The 25,699-nt window shown below is 37.4% G+C and overlaps 1 pseudogene; it reads right to left on the bottom strand.

Moving 5' to 3' along the window:
• Positions 1–15,714: 15,714 nt before the first annotated feature.
• Positions 15,715–25,699, bottom strand: part of LOC140509252 (myosin regulatory light polypeptide 9 pseudogene) — a 36,675-nt pseudogene continuing 26,690 nt past the window's right edge.

Here is a 25,699-nt window from a genome sequence, read left to right as displayed (position 1 = left end):
ACTGGGTAGTATTTTACTTGCCTTTTTATATATTTAGATTACAAAGTCATTGATTAAGCAGTTATATCCTCTGTTATTTGTCCTAGAGAGTATATTTCTGGGGTTTTATCGGAAAACATCACCAATAGAAAGACTGGTAAAATGAATTCCCCTGCAATTACTGGAGCATCAGTAGGAGCTAAAGTGAACATTCCTGCCTTCCATAGGAAGAGACACAAAAGCTTATCGTCCTGTAAGGTTATCATGTTAGGCTTGGATTAGCCCCTACACATTAATTCCCATAAATGAGATAGAGGTAGGCAAGAGATTGAGTTAAGGGCAGAGGTGTGCTGGAGCCAGTGCCTATCATCTTTTGAGAACTGATTAAATTTTAGGTATTAATATTTATTTAAGTATTAATATTTATTTCACTGAAATTTGCAAATGCTGCATATCAGGGCTTGATTTATTATTTTGATGATGACTAAGTAAAGTGATGGAGGAAATGGTAATGCAGATTAAACTTAAAAATATGCCAGGTATACACATTTTATTCAAAGAGTAGCATTTTCTAGCATGTTCCTTGGTAAGGGTGCAAGTGAAAGGAGGAGATATTTGAAAAAATAGCAATATAATAGAATGAGAACTAGAAGGAAAGTGGGAGAGCAGCTAGTTTTCCAACTTCTTTGTAGTAGAAAAAAAATCAGACCCCCAAATGTCATTAGATGATTTGCCCAAAATCACACTGAAGGGAGAAATGAACCAGCTCCTCCCACACCAGGATTAGTATGCGTTTGAATACGGTACAGCTTTTCTCTTGATTTCCTAGGAAATGAAAGAGTCCTTTGAAGTCTAGTAATCACCTATCTTTATAAAATTATATTTTCTCCTGCTGATATTTTTCACATTATCTCTAATAACCTTGGTGTGTTTTTTACCTATTTTTTATGAAAATGGAGAAATTCCTCTCTGAAATCAAATTAGCTTTTAGAACAGATACAGCACCAAGAATGCTTGAAGTCAGAGCTTTGAAAACACACATAGACTTTGTAAGAACGATTTATAATTCCAAAACATTTGTAATTCATTTTCCTAAATCAGGACATAGTTCACAGAACTGCAATCTGGGTCATAAACATGTGCAAAATTATGAAACAAGTGGAGTTTTTTCTTAGTTCTCCTTGATTGCCCCTTTCCTAAGGATGACCAAGCACTTCTGCATCACTTAAATCCAACTCACATACAAGTCAAGACATCACCCTCATTGCTCCTCTTCGAGAACGAATGACAAACAACAATTTTCCCTGTGCTAAGTTCTTAATAAATGCTTGATAGACTTCCTTCCACTAGTGTTAAACTACCTTCTCCCTCTCCTCTACACCACAAGGTGTTAGGCATTTTAATGTATTGTCACTCCGAGGAATATTTTCACTCAGTGAGGGTGGGAGGACTGGCAAAGATTCTAAAATCCCAAATTACTATTTGCTAGTTAATAGTGAAATTTTAGAAATTCTTGAATATTGTTTGGACCAGCCTTCTCTTGCACCCCTCAATTCATATTGTTTAGGTGGCTGCCCCCAACAACAAAAACAGCAATAATAAATGAAATTGAACAGTTTTCAATGACAAAAAAAGTCTTTAACATACCTTATTTGAACTTCACAACAACCCCATGCACTAAGGTTTCTCAAATAGTAACCCTTTTCTACCAATAAAGTAATTTAATCTCAGGGAGTTTATGTTACTTGCCAAAAGTCACAAACTTCATTTAGCACAGAAGTGGCAAAGTCAGGATTTAAATACTGGTGGTCTGATTTTAAGTGCAGTATTCTTTCCACTACAATGGACTGCCTCTATTATGCATACAACTTTAAAAAGGAAAGCAGCCACCACAAGGAATAGGTTCTTTCCATGGAGGGACCATTCACCTGAGCTGCAACTAGTGGAATGTGTGCTGACATGGTAAAGAACCTTCCGCTGGGGACAAGATGCCTAGATTCAAGGTCCAGACCCAGTATGGTACAATCTATTGATTGAGTTCTCCAGATCTTTAAGACAAATCTAATGGTAGATCAGACAAAAGGCATGTTATATATCCTTTACTATTCCCACACAATTTTGATTTTCCCAGCCAGGTTTCTGTATTTTTATAGTTTTTCATCTTATAACTTTGACATGATGAATATTTGGAATGGTACCACATATTAGAACATTCTAAAAATTTTATGAATTAATATTAGTGCAGTTGTGGACAACATTTTGATATGTAATAATGATCTACTTCAAGTACCATTTGTTGGATGAATTCTCCAGAATATTTTGAGATCTATATTCATAAAATGTGAATTTATCATCTATTGATCCATGAAAAATAATTAATTTCCAATGAGTAATTTTGTTCACCAAGTCTTTGCCAGGTGGTCAGCAGGTGCTATACTTTTATTACCTGTAGTGATGTATTACATTGCCTCTGTTAATTCCTTGAAAAATCTATGTTAATTACCATCTGTGTTGGGTCTTTTTTTAAGCACAACTCTCTTATAGTTTCTGGTGGCAATAACCTGATCTGCAGCTAGATGGCATAATGGATAAAACATTAAGCTTAGAGTTTGGAATTAGGTGGCGCAAGGGATAGAGTGATGGACTTGGGGTCAGGAAGACCTAAGTTCAAATATGACCTCAGGCATTTACTAGCTGTGAGACTTTGGGCAAGTCACGTAACCCAGTTTGCTCTAGTTCCCACAACTGTAAAATGAGCTGGAGAAGAAAATGTCAAACCACTCCAGTATCTTTGCCAAGAAAACCTCAAATGAGGTCATGAAGAGTTGGACATGACTGAAACAACTGCACAACAATAAAAAGAGAGTTTCAGAAGACCCAAGTTCAAATTTTGCCTCTAACGTTTGTGTGACCTTACATAAATCATCATCTATTTCAGTTTGTTCAATTATCAGATTGATAGCAAGTTATTCTTTAAAACCTTAGGACTTTTTAAGCACAGCTTTTTAAATTCTGCAGGGGATATTTGGTTTTCTTGTATAGGAAATGTATTTCTCTATATACAAATAATGTATATATATGTATTGTATGTCAAAGTTGTGTACTATGTATATGATATATCAACACGTAATTGGTCTGTATTTGGAAGAGTCATTAGACTTTTTACCCTTTGGTAATAGATGTGATACTTTCTGTTAAGAAAGGTAGGATAAGACTTAAACCTAAGAGGAAACTAGCATGATCCTTGTTAGTAATTTGTTCATTCCTCATTATCATCATCACCACCAACGTCATCATCCCTTCCATTTTAGCTGTTAAGCATTTATTTAAAGAGAAGATGAATCACAAAAATAAATATAGCACATTCTTAGAGATTGTTTTTAAAGGTAATCTAGCTTGAGAGTCCAGTGATTTTTTTAAGTAGCTATGGAAATAGCTAGTGGGCAATTAATTACCTAGTTGTAACATAACTGTGAGTAACCTGCTTCTTATTTTAAGAGTCTAGAGCAAATGTGTTTTCATTAAAGGGTAATGGAGAAGGTGTAAAAGTGAAAGGCTTCGTAGAGGTCTAGTGGAAAGTTGGTCTGAAAATTGTGATCAAAATCTGTTTTTCCATCAAGGCTAAATGACTCAGTGGGGAAGACCATGTGGTGATATATTGGCTTTTTATACATGTTAATATCATTACTGCTGGATAGACTAATTCAGACCTTCTCATTTTAGTGACTGTTGCCTCTATTGGTCCAGGAGATGAAAATCCTTCTTTTCTTCTTTCAGCAAATGTACCAAGATCTGCTTATATCATTCCAAGTCAGCATTGTCTTTAAATTCCCAACCCAGAGCTGCATTATGTAAATTTCCCAGTTTGTAAATATTAATATGTATATATTTACACATATGCACACATGCATATATAATAATACATTATATATACTTGCATTTACACATGTATATTCATATATACCTATACATACATATGTGTATGTATTATATATATATATGTATGTATATAAAAATATACACATTGTTGGTTTCTTTTCTGCTACCTTTTTTCCATATGATAGCCAAAAGTGGGCAAAGCTGTGACACAGGTGAAATCTGTCACCAGTTTATTAAATTTCCTTGATTCATGGCAGACATTCTCCATTCCCACCAATATATCAGTGTCCTTTGCTCTGTATATTTTCTGCTTATAAAAGAATAATCATTCCCCTAAAAATATATTTGTCTATTGCACACAAGTCACAGTTACATTAAGTCATGAAGGAAAGGGAAAGAAGGGGTGTGATCAACCTACCATCATTCCAGCATAGGTAAGTGCAAATGTAGATGAAACATTAATTTAGCTAAAGTATCTTTGACTTTGATTTTGCTCTAATTTGCAAATATTTGCAAATTTCTTATTGAAGGGTTCTGCTTCAATTTTGTTAATTGATTTTCTTGTACTTTGTTATTGAAATTCTAGCTGCTTGTCTTTTCCTGGAAGGGAATCTCATGTGCCCAACTCTGCTCTTGGATTGGGGTTACATCTGTGATTATTTTGATTGGATCTGGCAGGTATGTGTCTGATTGCTCTGCACTCCTTTCCTTTTGTTTTTCTTTTCCATGCTGTATATATCAGTGGAAAGTATATATCACTGGATTGTAGTCAGGGTCCCTGGATTCAAATGCCAGTTTTACCACTGTGTGACATTGGGCAAATTACTTAACTTTTGTGAATCTTAGTTTTCTTTATTTATAAAATAATAAGATTGTTCTCAATGATTTTTAAGGTCCCTGATAGCTTTTAACATATTGTTCACTTATTCAGGATTAAAAGAAAATCCTTCTAATGGGTCTGTAGGTAAACTGCTGGGCACCTGTCCCTCTGATTCTGCCTTCTCTCAATAGCACCAAACCTCAACTTACCATAAATTTTCTTTTGAGGTTTAGTATTACTAGAATCCACCATCTTGGTTACATTTCCTTTGGAGGATCCACCCTGTCCTATTCAAGAAATTCAAGATTTATAAGTCACCCACTATGTGCCAGGTACTGTGCTAAGTGTTAGGTTTACAAAGAAAAAAGTAATAAAACCATCCCTGCCCTCAAAGAACTTAGATTATACTGAGGGAAGATGCATTATGTAAACAGATAAGCAAATACAAAATTATTCAAAATAATTTCAAAGGGAAGAGAACATTAATAACTGGCAAAGTCAAGAGGAAAGGCTTGGCATAGGAAATGGCTCAAGCAGCTGATGGGCACAGGGCACCAAGTACACAAAGGTAGAGAGCCCAGAAATGGAATGGGAGAGGTATCTAGAAGGGAAGGAAATCCTAAATGATGGGGGTTTCTCCTTGTTATCATTTTCTTTGATAAAATGTTTATTTTTCTGTGATTTATTCCTTGAACCACTCACTCTTTAGGATGACATAATTTGGACTCCAGTTTAATCTTCCTTTCGATTTTCCTTATTGATTTTAATTTTTATTGTGGTCTATAAATAATGAGTTTAATATGCCCTCTTTTCTTTTTCTTTGCTGACTTAGCAAAGCAACAGCTGGATAGTTTTGAGGTCAGCTCTACTTGGAAGCCCTGAAAAAGTACAAAGGGGAACTAACAGGACACAAAAGGAGTAGAACAAGGTTTGATGAGCTTGGCCTAATGAAAAGACTGCGCTGGTAGTCAGGACAGATCTTGAAACTTAGTAGTACTAGCAGCATGAAGAATTCTGTTAAGTAATTTGAGGTTCAGTTTCTCGTATATAAAATGGGAACAATTATGTCCTTAGGAACTACCTCACAGATGTTTTGTGAGGATCATCAAATAAGATGGTGCACAGAAAACCATGGGAACTTTAAAGCCCTAAGTATATTGTAACTATTATTATGAGGCAAAGGTCATGTGCTCTCTTACTGTCACCACGTTGTCATTACTATCTCTAGTGCTTATGACATGATCTAGCAATTATTATTCAGGTTGGATATATGACAGGGAAATATCTTTTAGAAAAAGATAACCTCCCCTTTCTATCACTAAAAGATCAACGTATGATTATAGGTTGGATCAATGTTTTTTCCTTCAGCTTGACCCAAGTGAAATTTTATCCAAGTAGAAAACTCTTGTTAACTTTTTTTTCAAATTCTCAAAACTATCCTTTATACATAGCACTGATTATAACATAATCAGTTAGAAGTATAGAATATAAATTAATATATAAGAATAGAATATAAATGAAAATATAAGTTAGAATATAAATAGCATAAGCCATTTCTGGCAGGTGACTGATAGCCGCAAAATGTTGCAACACAAAAGAGAAACTAAGATGAAGACAGTTCACAGGAAAGCAAGTCAAAAAACAAACGAACTGCCACAAAACATCTGCAATATAATGAAATACGATAAACTTTACATTTGTTTCACTGAAAGAACTAAAAGTGGGAAAAATTATGTATTTTTAATGGTTCCAGAAATTAGGAGATTTTTTAGGACACAAGATACTTGAAGATCTTAATAAGATTGGAGAAAGGCAGTAGTAGCCTGCTGTGGGTAGTGAGCTGACTTCATAATCAAGAAACCTGGGTTCAAGTCTTGCCTGTAACATAATCTGGATGTGAGTTTACTGGCAAGCCACACGATCATACTTAAAACTGAAAAGGACCATAGAGATCATCCAGTTCAACCTTCTTATTTTTTATAGATCAGAAAACCAAAATCCAGAGAGGCCAAATCCATTGGCCACAGTCACACAAATAGTAAGTGACAAAGTTGGCATATGAACTCCTGTCTTTTGAACCAAGTAACTCTTAACGATCATATGTTGCATTCCTTGTACAACCCAGATGGTGCAGCAAATAGAGTTTTGTGCCTGGAGACAGGAAGACTCATCTTCCTGAGTTCAAATCTGGCCTCAGACACTTACTAGCTGTGATTCTGGGCTAGTCACTTAAACCTGTTTACCTCAGTTCCTTATTTATAAAATGAACTGGAGAAGGAAAGGGCAGACTATTCTAGCATCCTTGCCAAGAAAACTACAAATAGTGTCACAAAGAGTTGGATATGACTTAAAAACAACTGAACAACAATAAATTGCATGCCTGGATAGAGTTTTGTACTTTTTATCTGGTATGTATACTTTATATCTGGTGTGTATGTGTGTATATATATATATATGACATGATCTAGCAATGACGTAATGCTAATGGGCCATCTATTACAAGCTCCTTCATTTATAGATAGGGAAACTGAAGCCTAGTGAAGTTAAGAAACTAGCCCAATTTTATCTAACTGAATGTCAGGCTCAAAATTTGAACCCAGGACCTTTGTCTCCAAATATAGTACATTTTCTCCAAACCACACTTCCAACATAATTATCCTTCCAGAGAAAAATGCAAAACAATGACATGAAGAGGTTTTTAAGGGCTCAGGTTACTTTATATTGTTCTGGGACTGGAGACTTGACTGTCCCCACAATGATTATGGGTCCCCTTTGCCATTACCCTACTACAAGTGGCCCTGCCCATAACTCCAGACCCCACACTCAGGATAAAAGGAATGAATCACAGGTGTCCTATTAAGCAGAGGAATCTAAAAAGCAGTTAGAAATCTGTTGCATATTAATGTGACTCTCCAATGGAAATTACTCCCTGCCCCAGAATCTGCTCTATTATTTTAAGAGCTTGGCTTTTCTTTATTTCTGGTCTGCCCTGGGTCCTTTCTGGTGTAGTTGGAATGGTTTCTTGTGGTATTTGAACATTCTATCTTTGGTCCTAGGAGGAATCTATTGGTACAAAAGTACACAAGAGGCTAATAATGGCCCCATAATTTGCCGAGCCTTTTGGACTGTCTTCAAAAGTTAGAGTGGGTCCACTCCAAAAGAGAAAGAACAAATCTGAGGTTATTATCAGTAAAGGCATTCACTATGACCTGCCACGTATGAACGTGAGGAGGGTAGGCAGTAATGTGACCTTTTGTCTTTGGTCTCCTTAGCTCTCTCTGTATGTTGTGGAGCCACAACTATTTTGAACAAAATATTGAATTTTGACATTCCCATGCCTTCTAACTAGCCAGCAGATCTTACCTTTCTAGTTGTCTTACAACTTGTACCCTGCCACATTCTCTGTGATTCAGTGTCATTTCAAGAAATATTCCATCTCCTGACTCCAGGAATTTTCGTTGGTTGTCCTTCATGCCTGGAATGCTCTCCTTCCTCATCTCTACCCCCTGGCTTCCCTGGTTTTCTTCTTATCTCAGCAAAAGTCCCACCTTCCTCCTGTAGCCTTTCCCAATACTTCTTAATGGTAGTACATTTCCTCTGAGATTAACTGTAATTGTGCATATGTTCTCTATCTTGTTTGGTTATAACTTCTTCCTTTCTCCATAGATCTGACAGATAGATCATTCTGTGCTCTTCTAATTTGTTTATGGAATCACCTTTTATGGCTAAATCCTATATACCCATTTTGACCTTAGTGTGTGGGTTCACTTCCTTTGAGTGTCTGCAATTAAGCCGTGGGGTATTCCCTTTGTGTTTTAAAGCTACTAATCCAATTCACACACTTATGAGTCAGATCCCTGGACTCTGGCTATTATGTCCTCTGAAGGCTCTAAGGGCAGCCTTGAAGGGTTTAGTGTACATTTTCTGGGACTATATAAATCATAAGTTGTCATCAGTGTGCATCTTTCCAAGATTTTCTGTTGAGAATCAGCTGGCCTCAATAACTTTTATGAAGTGGTATTTACTAAAGTGGGCAGTTAGGTGGTGCAGTGGATAGAATGCTAGGCCTCAAGTCAGGAAGACTCTATCTTTCTGAATTCAAATCCAACCATAGACACTCACTAGCTGAATGACCTTGGTAAGTCACTTAGACCTGTTTGCCTCAGTTTTCCCATCTGGAAAATGATCTGGAGAAGGAAGTGGCCAACCACTCCAGTATCTCTGTCAAGAAAACCCTAAATAGAGTCACAGAGAGTCAGACAGGACTGAAAAGTAACTTAACAACTAAGATGGTACAAGTCAGAACAGTTGGTGCAAAATATCTCATAAAGTCTATGAGATACTTTCCTATTTCTATGTATATAATTCAGAATAAAGTGGGCTCAAGCTTAGAGAGCACACTTTTTTCTGTGTAATAGTGGGAGAGTATGTCACAGACTTTGTACCAGATATTCCTACTCAATTTGTTAGAATGTGGGATTCATGAAACATCAATTACAAGTTCACTCTTTGTATAGTGAAAAATGATTCCAAAATCCCAGACTTCATTTTCTCCATTTATGGAGAATTTGCCCATTTAAGAAAAAGCAGGCAGGAACAAGAGGGAACACCTCAGGAAATCCTTTGATCCCCTTCAGAAGGTGCCTCTTTTTCGAGACATGAAGCTGTATCCATTATGTCCTTGGCTTCTGATGCAAACTCTGCCGCTACTCTGTTTGTCCAGGGGAATGATGCTAGGATGGGCAGATGGGAGGTCCAAAATCCTGTAGGTACTCTAAAAGTTACATCCTTTTTCTATGGTGGGGAAGGGTGCACTACTTAAACACTTAGACTGAGGTCAAAGTTGAGGCCTCTCCTCCTCCCTTTCCTCAGGGATTTTTCTAGAATGCTACACTCCCTCCAATCTCTGGGATAACTCCAGTTCTTAACTAGTTTGATATGTTACAGAAGACCCCTATAGTATGACCAAATTTCCTCATCCAAACTGAATACTATTCCTTTGCAATTCCAGGTCCAAGGCTTTTTGTTGGTATTGTTCAGTTGTTTCAGCTGTGTCCAACTGTTTGTGATTCCATTTGGGGTTTTCTTATAGTGGTTTGCCATTTCCTCCTCTAGCTCATTTGACAGATGAGGAAACTGAGGCAAACATGGTTAAGTGACTTGCCCCAGGTCACACCCTTAGTAAGTGTCTGAGGCCAGATTTGAACTCAGGTAGATTAGTCTTACTGACTCCAGGCCCAACATTCTATCCACCTAGCTACTACATTTTCACTTAGTCCAAAGATTGTGATTGATTGAAACTGAAGTCTAAGATTGAGATTGATTGAGACTTTGTCTCAGAGACTTCTTATCACTTAATTTAAGTGGAGTTGGATGACATGATTGATCTACTCTATCAATACGCCACCCTTACATATATAAACAAGCATATATGAGATAAATATAGAATAGATGTAAGGTGGCCTTAGAGGAAAAGGCACTAGTATCTAGGGAATTGAGACAGGGCTCCTGAAGGAGGTGGAATTTGAACAGGTCTTAAGGAAGCCAAGGATTCTGAGAGGCAGAGGTGAGGAGGGGGAACATTCCAGGATGAAGTCCAGCAGGTGCAAAGGTGGAAAGACTTGAGATTGAGTGAATAGTAACTAGGCTGGGATGACTATAAATAAACCATGGAAAGGAGTGTTGTGTTAGGTGAACAGCACTGGGAGAGGTGATAATTGGACCAATTATTTTTTTCAACCATATGAAGATGGAAAGGACCTCCTTAAAAAAATCTTAGCTATCATGACCATGCAGTTGTTATTTTGCTGACACTTCAGAAACCCACACAAAATATTATAATATTCAGTTTCCATGAATCTGTTACTTTTGAGAGATCACATACTTCATTGACCTGAGCAGCAATAAAAATTCAAGGGCCACATACCTCTGCTCAAGTGATTTAACCTCCGATTTCTTCCTATTAAGCCATTCTTGTAACATACCTCTCAATGTATGTGTGTGTGTGTGTATGTGTACGAGAGACAGAGAGAGAGAGAGAGAGAGAGAGAGAGAGAGAGAGAGAGAGAGAGAGAGAGAGAGAATGGTGAATAAAAGTCCTTTCAATACACTTTAAAAGATGCAAAAGTAATAAAAGGCAAGTGATTTGATTTCTAAAAGCAAAAGAGAGGTAGTGAACAGAATGAACGTCCCTTCTAGATTCTTGAGTCCTTTGGTCGTGGTAACCCCATGCCATGATTCATTATTTTGTGTTTATATCCTCAGTGTAAGCCACAGTACCTTGCACATAATAGGCACTTAAATGCATGTCAAATTGAATTGTTCCAGGAGAAAACTAGTTTGGAGTGTTCTTACATTGTGCCATTGTCCTTTTCTTACAGATTTCACAAATCATCCAAGCCACAAGAAAACTCTTCTAAGAGGCAGAACTCTATATGCCAATGAATAGAAAGGCTAGTGTTTATTTCTCCAGAGTGACACATTATAAAATAAACCACCAGTTTTGTAGACAGCACACCTGTGTTTTCTGAACTTCTGTTCTCAAGAGACTGTTGAGTCAGTTTGAATGCCTCGTTTTGCAATCTCAAGAAATATAAAGGGTGCTACAGAAACAACCCTAACCCATCATTTCCCCAAAACCTCAATGCAAAGATCCAACTCTCACTTCACTCGTGCTACTCATAGACACTGACAGTTTCCTCTCACCACAAGAAGCTGAGCCAAGGCAAATGCAGATGAAGCCTCTTCATATGTATAACATTTTTCTTTAAAAAAATAACTAATGAAAATCCACATGATGCAACTTTTACAGGCAAAGCCCCAGAGAGTGTACCTGCCTTCAAGGAACGGACCACCTGTGATCAAACAATAGATCTTTTATATTATTTACTCTGTCAGAGAAACAGACGCAGAGAGAAAGAGATACAGATAGAATGAGACAAAAACAGAGAGACAGAGACAGATAAACGTAAATGAACACTGATATCTCAAGGTTGATGGAAAGATGGGGTGATAGGAATGTCTTCTAACCCCTGCATGACCAACCCTTGGCCAATTTTTATCAGTCTACAAAACTCTTAGTATTACAGATCTTTCTTCAATTTTTAAAATGTATACATTTAAAAAATTAGCTGTTCCTCTTCTTTGACTATTTCTCCTCCCACCACTGATGTTCAGTCCCCTCTCCATGATCCCTCAAGAGTAGTTGAACTAAGGCTACAGAGAGTGAGTCAATCTCAGGTAGAAAATGTACATGATTTTACCTAGCAACAGCAGCATAGTTCAATGAAAAGCATCCCCAATTCTCCTTCTCTCTTACTTCCCTTGTGGTCTTCACCTTCTTGTGCCACCATGTTCTCCCCTATAATATCAAGGGGATGGATTTACATACCCTCTGAGGACCCTTTCAGCTATTTGGAAAACAATGGACTAGAGCTGTTCTCCCTAGATTATTTTTTGGTCGGGAGAGGGAGTCAATGTGGGTTAAGTAAATTTCCCAGGGTCACACAGCTAGTAAGTGTCTGTGCTTGGATTTGAACTCAGTCCTTCTGATTCCAGGCCTGGTGTTGTTTCCACTTCACCATTTAGTTGCCTCTTCTGCTAAATTATTTTTTTAAGAAAAGAAAACATTGTCCTACCAGGAGTGGGGAACCTGTGGCAGATTGTAACCTCTGTTAGGCTACAAACTTTACATCCTCTTTCCACAAGATATTTCAATTTGACAGTTCAGCATTGGGGCTTTATGGTTGAGGCTAGGGTGACAAAGAAAAGCAGGTGACCCTTTCATCTGGTCCTAAAACATAGTGATAGCATTTCCCCCTTCATCATTTCATGTCCCTTCTTCAAGCTTCACATTTCTTTTGGGAGCTTTTGCCCTTAAAATATCTTAAGATTAATAAGCTTTCACCAATATAAAAATATTGCATTGTGCTGTAGGAATAAGAGCTCTGTTCTTGGAGTCAGAGAATTAGAGTACCAAACCCAACTAATTTTGTGATCTTGGACAAAGCACCTAATTTCCTTGGGCCTCAGTTTCCTCATATGTAAAAGAAGAGGTTTGATCATCCACAATTTCAGAGGATCAATGATGAAACATACTATCTACTCCCTGAGAGATGATCCACTCAGGATATAGAAAGAGACATATATTTTTTGGATGCAACCTTTGAGACAATTTGCTTTACAAGACTATGCATGTCTGTTACAAGGAATTTGGTTTTTTCTCCTCTTCTCCCCACCTCCCATCATGAGAGAAGTTGGAGGGAGAACAAATAGATTTCTACAAATTAAAATATAATTTAAAAAATTAAAAATAAAAGAGGGCTAAACTAGATGACTTAAAACGTCGCTCTTAATTAGTGACCCTAGGTAAAGGTAAGACAGTAGGATTTTTTCCCTGCTACTAATCACTACCAGTAGATATAGGTCTCTGACCGCACTACATACAACCCACAAAATATATTGATGAAAAAATTGAATTGGGAAAGATATGAGGATCAGAGATTTAAAGCTGGAAGAGAACTTGGAGGCATCAAGACAAATGCCCTCATTTTACAAATGGAGAAACTGAGGGTGAGAGAGGTTAACTGAATTGTTCAAAGTCACAGAGCTAATAAGTAACTGAAGCAGGATTTGCCCTCAGATTTTCCTGACTCAAAGTCCACTGAACCACTTTGCTACCCAGGAATTTGGGGAAAATCTTAGATTGGGGGAAGAGGCCAATACAGCATAATTCCTATGGAAGTGGGAATGAGGATACCTGGGATTCCTTATCCTGGCTTTGCCACTTAGAAATCATGTGGCCTTAGGTAAGTCATCATAATCATGACCATCACAATGACAATAAGAACTTATATATAATAATATCTACTCAAAGGTTTGCAAAGCATTTTACATATATTCTCTCATCAGATTTTCTCATCTATAAAATGAGAGAGTAAATACTTCTAAAGAGAGAGTAAATGACCTCTAAAGTTCCTTCCAGCTCTGAGGGCAGGATTTTAGTCCAATAGCTCATAACTCCCTGTTACGAGCCTTGGGTGTTTGGGTAGTTCTTTACTATAGCTCACTCAAGAAATTGACCCAATTTATTTTTCAAACTAATCTCAATTAAGTCTATTAATATACTAAATCTAAAACTGAACTTGTAGTTGCACCTAGAGACCTCAACAAAGTACTGCATTTATTGGAAGAATTTTGAAGTAAAAAAAAAGGCTTTCATAAATTAGTGTGAAGCAAATAATCCTTTATTCTATAAGACAGTAGTCCCTCAGGGAAAAGCCTAAGCTTGGTATTATTAATGTAGCAGTTTTGGAATTTAGCCAGTTACACTTGAAACCTTTCCAGGGGAGATCAATTAAAAAGGAAATGTATTGATTGGTTACAGTGCTCAGACAGCTGCCTGTTATTGCTTTCATCAGCTATGTCTGCAGCAGATTAATACAGATGAATTTGAGTCATTGAGTACTTAGGTTCTGTGCTTGGATCAGCACGCTCAAAAATAAATTTCTAATTAATTTGTGCATGCAAATTGTTGCTAAATAAATAAGTCCACATTCCTGTGTATGGCTATAATGCCAATTCTATTGCAAACATTTCAAATCTGGTCCAGAATTGAGGCAATGCCTTTGGTCAAACTTTACAAATAATTTATGTGTAGTTTCAGTAGTACACATAAATAATCAGCCTTTGGAAGTATGAGCTTAAAGGCTGTTTCCATTTAACTAGACCAATCATTCAGGCTGCTCCTCTACCAGTTTCAATAGGTCTTCAAACTATTAGGAGCACAAAAGGCCATTATGAAGGTGGTAGAATACCTCATTCTTAGAATACGCAGTTTCTAAAGTTGGGTTATATGATTGTGGTGGGATATTATTGTGCTGCAAGACATGGTAAGCTGGATGATTTCTGAAAAAATTTAGAAAGACTTAAATGAACTGATGCAAAATGAAGTGAGGAGAAACAGAACGTTGTGCACACTAACAACAATATTATAAGATGAAAAACTGTGAATGACTTAGCTCTTCTCAGCAATACAGCGATCCAAGACAATCCGCAAGGACTCATGATGAAGCATGCTGTCTCCAGAGAAAGAACAGATATTGTCTGAATATAGACTGAAGCATACTATTTTTCTTCTTTCTTCCTACTTTGTTTCTTTTTTTTCTTTCTTCTTTTGAGTCTACTTATACAAGTAATATATACAAATAGTATACTCCAGCTATGGAAATGTTTTACAATATTTCACATGCATAACCTATATCTGATTGCTTACTATCTCAGGGAAGAGGGAGGGATAGAATTTGGGACTCAAAACTTTAAAAAGAAAACAAATGTTAAAAATTGTTTTAACATGTAATTGGGGGAAAGTAACTTTTTTTGAAAAGTAAATTATTAAAAAATAAATTTTAAAAAAAGAGTACCCAGTTTCTTTCAAAATGCTGTACCATCAGATGCCTTTTTATGATATCTCTCCTAAATACATTGCTGGTGGTGGAGCTCTCCCACCAAAAGAAATTACCTTACATTTGGTTTGCATATATCCAGTGGACATGAAAGGCAGCACAGTGTACAAGAATAAACGATGATTTCAGATGCAGGAGGAACTGAGTTCAAGTTCTGCCTTTTACACAAACTGGCTTGACCATGGGCAAGTCATTAACCCCCTAGCAATCTGGGCCACACTTTAAGAGTATAAGTTGCAGAAAAGGTGTTGAGTTGTTTGTCTAGGGAGTTTCAACTAGGGGTTTCCCTCAACCAATAAAATCACAGGGCCAGTCTTTGTCTTTTTTTTAATTTTAAAAGTATTTATTACAAAAAGTGTAAAAAAAATTCAGCTAAACCAGAAATTTGATATTTTTTTCCCTTTAGACTTTCGCAAATCCATGATCATTTCTCCAATTCTATTTTAAAAAGTGATAACCTTTTTCCAGTCAGATTACAGAGGTGCAAGTGTACCTCAAATGGCTTGGAATAAATACATGAGAGGCAAAAGAAGTAAAGCTGAGTGCATGTAAGCAGTATCAGAAAGTCTCAGTAATAAACAAAGTGAAAATAAGAACTGTTGACATGAATTTGACATTTCCTTTTAGCCATCTTTGTCTTTTGTTCCATGTTTAAGAATGCGTGTGAACTCTATATAACTGAAATTTCCCTTTTTGTCAATAGACGTCTCTCTATACAGCTCATCTACTTCTTCATCTGTGAACCTGTCTCCCATTGTTTTTTTCAGCAATTCTCTCAAGTAATCTTCCTGAATGGTACCTGTAGCTTCTTCATCACAGCAAGCAAAAGCATTTCTGATGACGTCTTCGGAATCTGTTCCATTTAATTTTTCCCCAAACATTGTGAGGAACATAGTAAAATATACAGGACCTGGAGCTTCATTCATCATGGCATCTAGGTACTCATCAGTTGGATCCTTTCCTAAGGGAACAAGCATATCATGTAAATCTTCTTGTCAATGAAACTATCTCTGTTCTGATCAGTCATATTGAAGGTTTCTTTGAATTCCTCAATCTGTGATTGATACAAATACATTTGAAGTTGTGCGCTGAGTGCTTCTTGGTAGTCTTTGTCTTTGCCCTTTTGCTCGACCTGTGGCAGCTGAGAACCTGAGAACAACGGTGGCAACAAATGATGACGCCCCCCAAACACGGCTGGAGATGAGGGAGGAGGAGGTGGCTACCCTACCCTACAATACACTCAGCTCCCTTTGACCCAGGCTGAGCCCGGCACTTCTGGCCCCAACTCGCAGTCCTTGTCTTTATCCACTGTTTTCTACGTTCTTATGTGCATGCTGTCTCCCCTGATAGAATGTATTCCTTGAGTAAAGTTGGAAGGACTGTCTCCTTTTTGTCTTTGTATACCCAGTACCCTGCACATTTCCTGTCACAGAAGAAGTGTTTAATAAATATCTGTTGAGTGATGGAGTAATAAGTCTGTAATAAGCATTGGGTGAACTGAGCTTTGCCATAGGATGTTGATTGGGGAGGGGGGAGAAGGAGAGTGAGTTCCCACCCCATTAGGTCATGTTAAGGGTGATTGGCAAGCATATGACACCAGCTGGAAATAGTTCTATTGGGTAACTAGTCCTTGAGGTGTGGGTTCATAGAGTGTAAGAGGTAGGGATGGTAGTATAGTCAGAAAATGCTCAGCACAATGCTCGACAAAGTGTAAGTGCTATATAAAATGTTTATTATTGTTGTTGTTGTCAGAAGTGAGGTGACTCAAGAATAAACAGCACCTAACAATTCTTTCTTTACCACCCAGGATCCTACTCTAGCTAGCCATGGGGTAAAATTGTATCTGGATGGCTTCTCTCACCTTCTTGTGTTCTCCCTCTCCCCTTCCTTACTCCATTTCCATTCCTTCTTTGGTTCTTGACCATTGTGTTTATCCCTGTACTCCAGCAACAAAGCCCCAAATGGTCAATGGGACCAACTAGCATGGAGAAAGCTCTAGTTGACGAACATCTATGGACTTAAATCATTGTACATGGTGAAACCAGTTAAAGTCAGATTGGGGGTGAGTTTGTATTTCTTAATTTGAATCCATTCAGGGATATCAGTAGGGATATTGTACTTCTTGGGGCTCCTAAAATAGTCATAGAGCATAAAAAAATGTAAATAATTAGCGGTTAGAGGAGTTTCTCATTAAGACCCAGGAATTCCCAAATTACTCAGCGTAATTGAAATCTGGAACCTAATGAGATACAACAAAACTCTGTGGAGCACAAGACCTTCCTACTACCCCACTCATCCTCTGATAGACAACTGGAAGGTTCTTGCAGGCACCCAGGCTCTATGTCAATTGGTGGGTATTGTTTCTTATTAAAAAGAATTTTTTTAAGGAGCAAAGGTAATTTATGTTCATATTTCTTCAGTATACTGTGTAAATACTGTACAAATAAAAACGTTTCATTTCTGAGGTGGTTGATACTCCCAGATTTTGGGGTCCCCTTGCACATTTATGGGAGCAATTGCTTTAGTCCATTTGCTCAGCATTCTGGAATTTTAAATTGAAGCTGACAGCTGGAAAAGTGATATTTCACAGGGGAAAAAAGTTTCTCGAGAGTTCTCCAGACCTCAAAAAATGCTTTTGGTTTTCCCATCCCTAATTAGGACAATTAATAATACCTGACATTTAAAGAACTTTTCACAGAACAAAGAAGTCCAGAGTGGTTTGTGCATTGTATTGTGCAAAAGAGTAATCATTTCAGCTGTCAGTGGAATGGCATTACCTCTGGAATGTGACAGCTGTCACACAGCTGGAGAGTAGTACAGCCACAACAGCCTAGAACAGGAAGGGAAAAGGAATCCTGCATCCAATTGAAACTTCAAGGAGAACATAAGGAGGCAGCATGAAATGATGTGTTGGCATTTGGCCAGGACACAAGGGCAGCATAATCCTCTAGCTGGAGAAGAGGGAGGAAATCTATGTTCTATCATTGGTGATTATAAAAGATCAGGAGCTTGCTTCCTGGATCCTTTCTATCTTAATACCAAATAGCCTATAGGCCTAAAGAAAGAGTACAATGACCTGAAAAGACATTAAGAGAAAACAAAGGGGGCCTTCTTCTAGGTGGTTTCTGCCTCCAGTGATGGAAAATGACAATGAAAAATTTCTCTGCAATTATGCCTTGTCTGAACTATTTTGTATCCAAAACACAAGATCTGCATTGTAAAACTGTTAGGGATAAAAATAAGGGGATGTCATCATTTCCAAATTTTCTATCAGGCACAGACAAGTTTCCTTCCCCCTTCTTCTAGAGCTTATTAGAAGTCCTAAAAAAATTATGTTTTTGTTTTTTAATAAGATTTTATCTTCTTCTGGAAGGACTGGATCACTATTTTCAGGCTGTTTAGTTTTATCATTCTTGGTACATCTGTTGAAATTAAATTCAGACAGTGAAATAAATGAGAAGTGAGCTCTGGGACTCCCTGTTTGTATCAGAAAGGCCTTTGAAGAAAGAAGAAAAAAGAACTTGGATTCATGGAGACCTGCTGAGCCATTTTTGCTGACGTGAAATTAAAAGTGACTGAGGTTAAATGAATCCAACTATGACAAGTGCATACGGAGTTAGATAACCCACAACTCATTGCTCCAAGATGAAAAATTCTGGATATGGTGTGATGGCAAATCTGGGTGTTAGACTCAAGACTCACATCCCATTTGAGGGGAAAAGACAGTTCATTAACTGATAGATGAAGTGAGAAAGTAAGAGTTAGACTAGTCAGGAAATTTGTAATAAAGAATTGTTGGGTCTTTAAAAAGGACAGTCTCACAATAACATCTCTGGATCAAACAGCATGGGATCATACTGAAAAATGAGACAACAGCTGGCCAAAGTCCTTCTAAGTTTTTTTTGAGTAAGATTAAGGGACATTTGTCCAATGCTGAATTTCATCTTATAGATGGTAGTGTTATATTGAAGCTTCAGTTTGTGAATATTACCAATTAATAATATTGTACAATATTACCAAAGATGAGAGGCAGCATAATTTAGTGCAGAGGTGTCAAACTGTAGGCCCCCAACATCCTTTTGTCCTGTGGAAACCATATTAAAATGACAAAATAAATAACATTTAAAAAAATATATTAGATAGATAATGCTAATTTATGGATTTTTAAAAATCAATATGCATCTTACCAGGATCTGTTTATATTTTAATTTAACCCTGGTTCAATGGAAAAAGGGTCAAACATAGAACCAGAAAGACCTGGGCTACTTATTCTTCTCTCTTGAGGAAATATATTTTTTCCCCATTTCCCTAAGTCATTTAACTGTGAAATCTTATCTAGCACGTCCAAAAGTAGTGTCAGAATTAGGTGTTTATAAGCAGGAGAAGCAGATTTCACTATTATATTCCTGAGGAACGCTTAAGGGAGTTCTTTGATAAGCACCAGCATCTCTCACCATTATTGACATTTTCATAACCTCTTCCTTTAATTTTCTTATACAGTCTCTAAGCGAATACCAAGGTCTATCTCCACTAGGCTATATAGAGTCAGTGAAATACTGCTTACTGCATCCCTCAGCAACTAAAGCTAACAGATTAATTCCATTGTTACCTCCTTGAATATGATAATCCCTAAAAGCTTGTTGTACAAAAAAACTCTAATACCTATAAATTTCAAACAATCTATGTTATCTATCCATACTCCTCAGACCCCTTTATCACGGATTCTCACCATCCAAGATACTAATGATTCTTCCATTATTTGGGTGAATCAACCTAAAATATCAGTGTCTTCCTGCTGAATAAAGCCTTCAGTTACTTCCTTAGACACTGTGTGCTCCCCCTGCCTGGTTCTCCTGCTTCCTTTTTAGTATTCGAAGTTTGCCCACATTCTTAGAAGTCTCATCATCTACATTTGTTTCATTCTCCTTCCACATGTCTTCCTCCCAGGTATCTAGGCCCCAATCAGGCCCCACAAATGCAAGGGTTGAATCCACTTTCCCATTGTTAACTTTCCCTGTATTTTTATTTCTGAACCATTCTCAAAAATGCCTTTTGTATTACCACCTGATACTTTTTAGCTTGATCTTATAAAGGAAAGTTTGGAGGCTGTAGCATAGAAAGCTCCTCTTGTAAATCAGCTAACTCCTTTTTCAGCTGAACCTTTTCCTCCAGCAGTTTGTCTCTACTTTAACATATGGTAGTTTATTAACAATGCCCATCCTCTCTATATTTCCCTGCCATTTCTTTCCCCCATTCTATTGATATTCCTTGCAAACATCTTTCCAAATCTCTGGTTGCTCCTTTCTCTAGCCTTGATTCCCAGTTTTCAAAAAGTCCAGTGCTTTTAGCCCATTCTCTCACCAGGGAGGAATAAGGTAAATCCTCCCATCCCAGGATACCCATCTCCCTCCCTAGAGTATTCCTGTCTCCAAGTAAAAACTTTATATTTCAAGATTCTATCCTAGCTTTCATTTGTAGCACCAGTGAGATACCCATAGCAGCTGCTATGGATATGTAGGCATATTTCCAGAGTAAATTCGCAAAATATAAACTCTCTTCTTCAAAAGTGAAATATTTATTCAGATACCAGAAAGCCAATGTCATCATGGTAACAATGAAGCTTGTACACATTACTAATGGAGGGAAGGCTTCCATCCCCAAGCCTTTGCTTCATCAATTCTCCCCACCATCAAGTCTTCTCACAAACGAGCTTCTGTAGGCAAAATACCCCTCTCTCGCCCAGGCTCACCACTCTGCCTCTGCTCTGCCTGCTCCCTCTCTTTCAGTTCCACCTCACTCTCTTCCTGCTCCACCCATTTGGCAAGCTCCTCCCACCATCAGTTCCATGTGACTCAAGCTATGGTCTGGGTCAAAGCTGAAAGCAGGTCACATGGGCCTATTAAGGGGCAGAGAAGATCTTCAAATTACCTTAGCATTAGAAGGTCCTTTTCCCTTTTTTTCATGATCTCTTTGGGATACAGACCTAGTAGTGGTATTGCTGGGTCAGAGGGTATGTATATTTTGGTTGCCCTCTGGGCATAGTTCCAAATTACTCTGCAGAATGGTTGGATCAGTTCACAACTCCACCAACACTTCATTAGTGTCCCAATTTTCCCACATCCTCTCCAATATCCAACCTTTTCCTTTTTTGCCATATTAATCAATCTGATAGATGTGAGGTAGTACCTCACATAATCAAAAGTGATTTAGAACATTTCTTCATATGCCTGTAAGCTAGCTTTGATTTCTTCATCCAAAAACTCCTTGTTTTTCCCTCTACTGCAATAGATATTTGTTACCACTTCATGTGAAATAATATACCCCATTCTACTTCTTCCTTCCTTCTACACCCAGGGTATTCTTCTGTCTCATCCCTTAATTATTTTTAGGTCATTCCTTCAAATTCTACTTATACTCATGCCCTTTGTCTATGCATATTCCTTCTAGCTGTACTATTAGTGATATAATTTTTAAGAATTATAAGTATCATCTTCCCATGTAGGGAAGCCCAAATAGGGAAACTGTTTAACTCCATTGAACCCCTTATATTTTCTTTTCCCTTTTTACCTTTTTAGGCTTCTCTTGAGTCTTGATATTGGAAGTCAGTTTTTTTCTTCAATTTTAGGTTTCCCTCATGAAAGCTTGAAATCTTTCTAATTCACTGAATGACTAAATTTGATGTATCATGCTTAATTTCTCCACATCATTCTAGGTTGTAGACTGAAGATTGCTGTAAGATGGCTTTAGTTTTACTGGCTTTGAAAATTCTATAAAGTATGCATTATATCGCTGTTTAGCAACAAGACAAAACCCCTTACTCAAAAGTCCTGACAGTTTGGCAAAGGCAGAAATTCAGAGTGATTGGTATTAGTAACTAATGTTGTATACACATGGATTAAACAGGGAGTTAATTAATCCACTAATTAGGTACTTATGGGCCAGAACTGATTCCTGCTTGATAGCGGAGGACCCTCAACATACTACCAAGTGATCTGATTTAGGATGGAGAGAACTGAATGGGAGAAAACTATCACAAATTTATGAGGATTGAGTGGAGAAGTAAGGTCTAAGCAAAGCTGGGATGAACCAAGCAGGGTAGAAAAGATTGAAAAGAAAAGGTTAGGAAGGAGGGAATAAAGAAACTTACTTAAGTTCCAAAACTGACTATGACTAACTATCCATGTCATCTTGGGTAAGGCACCTATAATAGGGATTACATTTTTCTTTTTAGTTTCTTGGAGCTTTTGTTTGTTCCATTTGTGTATAAAATGGAGGAGGGGAGGGTTGGGCTAGATAAAAATTAAGATTCTATCAGCTCTAATGCTCTATAATTCTATGAAACCAGCCAAGTAATGGCAAAAAAGGGAACCCAGGATGTATTAATGGAAATGAGTAGGTAATTAAGATAAATTGAATAAAGGGCTGAATATTCACAATGAGAGATTTCTATTGTACAAAGTTCAAGGGATGCCAGCCATATTAATGAATCATGTGGCTACTTGGAAAAGCAGTTTTGATTTGAAGGGAACATGGGGTAAACCTGGAGCTCATGCAGGGAAATATTTTTATTCTTCAGGAGCCTTGAAAATGGAAATAGCTGAACCTAGCTCTGCATTGGGAGACCTCACAAGAAAAGAGAGTGAAATAATGGATTGGAGCTAGAGTGGGAATATTTAAAGGAAACTGGAATAGTAAAATGGAAGCTGAGTTGAGCATGAACTAGAGTGGAGAAAGGCACTCTGGAGAGTAATTAGAGGAGGACAAGCAAGTTAGTGAAGGTCCTTGCAACCATGCCAGGAAGGAGGAACATTAAATCTGTGTCTAAACAATTGAATAATGTCAGATTTTATAACTTTCAGTTGTATAATCTCAAGATTTTCATCATGACCATTAGCTATACACTTGAATGGGCTTTGAAGATAGTACATTGCAGTGGACGTGTGGGAAAAAGATACTGCCAGGGAAGAAGAAAAAGCATAGGAATGAATTTAAGTCAGGGCATAGACTTGAGAGGGGGATATATATATGTGTGTATATATATATATATATACATATATATATACACATATATATACACATATATGTGTGTATTAACTATATATATACATATGTATACAAATATACTTATATATATAAACTATATGTATATATATGTATATATAGATAGATATCTATATCTATCTATATATCTATGTCTACATCTCTCTCTCTCTCTATATATATATATATGTATATGTATATATATATGTATATATATATATATGCATGTACCCCAGATGGTGGCAGCAAAAATGAATTTGAGAAAGAGTGTCATGAGAGCTTTCCATTTTAATGTTATTTTGGCAAAGGAAATCAAGAACAATGAATTTGAAGTCAGAGGCCCAAGTTCAACTATTATCTCAGTCAATAACAAGTTGTGCGGCTTTGGGTAATTTAACCTGTCTTTACCTTAGTTTCTTCATCTACATAATAGTGGTCATAATACCTCTATTTCCTTTCTCACAGGGTGGTTGTGAGAAAAGTGCTCTCTATAAATCTTAAAGTTCAATTAAAAAAAAAGTGAGTCACCATTACCACCAACAACCAAGGACACACAATGAGTCATTTGAAGACTTTGTAATAACACTCAAATTTCCCTATCCTAACCAAATCTATCTTAATTTCAATTATCCCCTTCCTGTGTATGATTGCTATAAGACTCCAGACCTATATTTGGGAATCTTCTATTATCTTCTCTGCTGACAATTAGTAGACATTTATTGGAAGGTGAACTATATCCAGGAGTGGTGAAGTGTATTAAAAGGATAGAAACTACTGTTTCTGCCCTTAAGGAGATCACAACCTTGCCAGGTCCTCTTAGAGTCCCTGGATTGTAGACCTTCTATTCTCTGTAATAGTTTGGAAAAGTCTGGAGTGTTTAATGAACTACATATTCAGCAAGTCAAAAGTGAGACATGAACACTATAAAATCTAATGTGCTCTTTGGGCTACTTTAAGAGATGCAAGGCTTCCAGAAACTGGAGGTGATAGTTCCAACTTACTACCCTGCCTTCATCAGAGCTCATGGGGAGTATCCCATTCCTTTCTGGGTGCCACAGTTAAAGACATTGCTAAGCAAGAGAGTTGGTTGACATTCATTTATTAAGAGCCTGAAATGTGTCAGGAGGTAACAGGGTACCACTGGAATTTACTGAATGGGAAGGCAGTAGGTGGGAAGGAAGGGTGACATGGTTAGACTTAACTTTTAGGAATATTTCTTTGGTAGTTGAGTGGTAGATAGACCAGAGTGGGGATGGACACTCTGAAGAGTATCTGGAGGACAACAAGAATGGTGAAGGGCTTTGAGCCTATGTCATAACAGAATTATTTGAAGACATTAGAATTCTTTAGCTTGAAAAAGACATGACTTGTGTGGGGAGGAGTAAGGGAACTGCTAGCTGTCTTTAAGTAGATGAAGGACTGTCATATGGAGACAAGATTAGACTCATTTTTTTTTTTTTTTGGTTCCAGAAGGTGAAACCAGAGTTAATGGGTAGAAGATTTTTGTTTGATTCTTCACTCATTTCAATCCTATCTCACTCATCATTACCCCTTGTAGGGTTTTCTTGGCAAAGATACTAGAGTAGTTTGTCATTTCCTTCTTTTGTTTATTTTATAGATGAGAAAACTGAGGCAAACAGGTTCCTGCTGCTATTAAGTGTCTGAGGCCAGATTTGACCTCAGGAACATGAGTATTCCTGACTCTAGACCATGGAATCTATCCACTATGACAGCCTAGCTGCCTCTGAGTACAATTTACAAAGAATGTAGGTTAAATGTCAGAACAAACTTTCTATTAGAATTATTCCAAATATGACAAAGGGTACCTCAAGAGCTAGTCATTTCCTTCTCCTTATCTATCCACACATAGAGACTGGATGGGTACTTGTCATGTATGTTGTAGTTGGGATTCTTTTTGTGTATGGATTGGATGAGAAGGTCCTTTACAGCTCTCAAATTCTGTGATTCCATAATATTCTAGGCAGAGTCAAAATAAGTAATTTTGTAACACTGGAAAAGGATCTAAGATATATCCAGGAGAAACAGTATGAATGAGGTACCACTTCTCTAATTTCATTGGTATAGAGAACTTCCAAATGAAGAAACTCCCTTCGTTAATATAGATCGCTATCTTCTCTACAGTTTATAAGCTTAGTAGCCCACAGCTCTCAGAGTTTAATTGATATCCTCAGGGTTAATGCAGCCTGTGTTTGCCAGAAGATGGAGTTATACCCATATATCCCTGAATCACGTTAGAGTCTACCAACTGTGCAATGAGGCTTCTCAAGCAGTATGAAGTGAAACCTTAAGTTATCTTTTAAAGACAAATTCTCTAGGAAGTGGAGAGAGACCCTGTGCCACTGACCTGTAGGAAACAAAATATAAAAAGATCCCAAGATGTTTCATGGAGACCATTGTTACGGAAGGGGCAGTAGGCTGGGATTAGGACAGGATCACAGAGGAGTTTGCCTAGGATGTAGCATCTGGGGGTAAGAATTTCTCAGTAAGCATTTAAGTA

The sequence above is a fragment of the Notamacropus eugenii genome, chromosome 1 (assembly GCF_028372415.1).
Source record: "Notamacropus eugenii isolate mMacEug1 chromosome 1, mMacEug1.pri_v2, whole genome shotgun sequence".
Lineage (NCBI taxonomy): Eukaryota > Metazoa > Chordata > Mammalia > Diprotodontia > Macropodidae > Notamacropus > Notamacropus eugenii.
The sequence above is the reverse complement of the archived record's forward strand: the minus strand, read 5'-3'. Positions and strand labels throughout refer to the sequence as shown.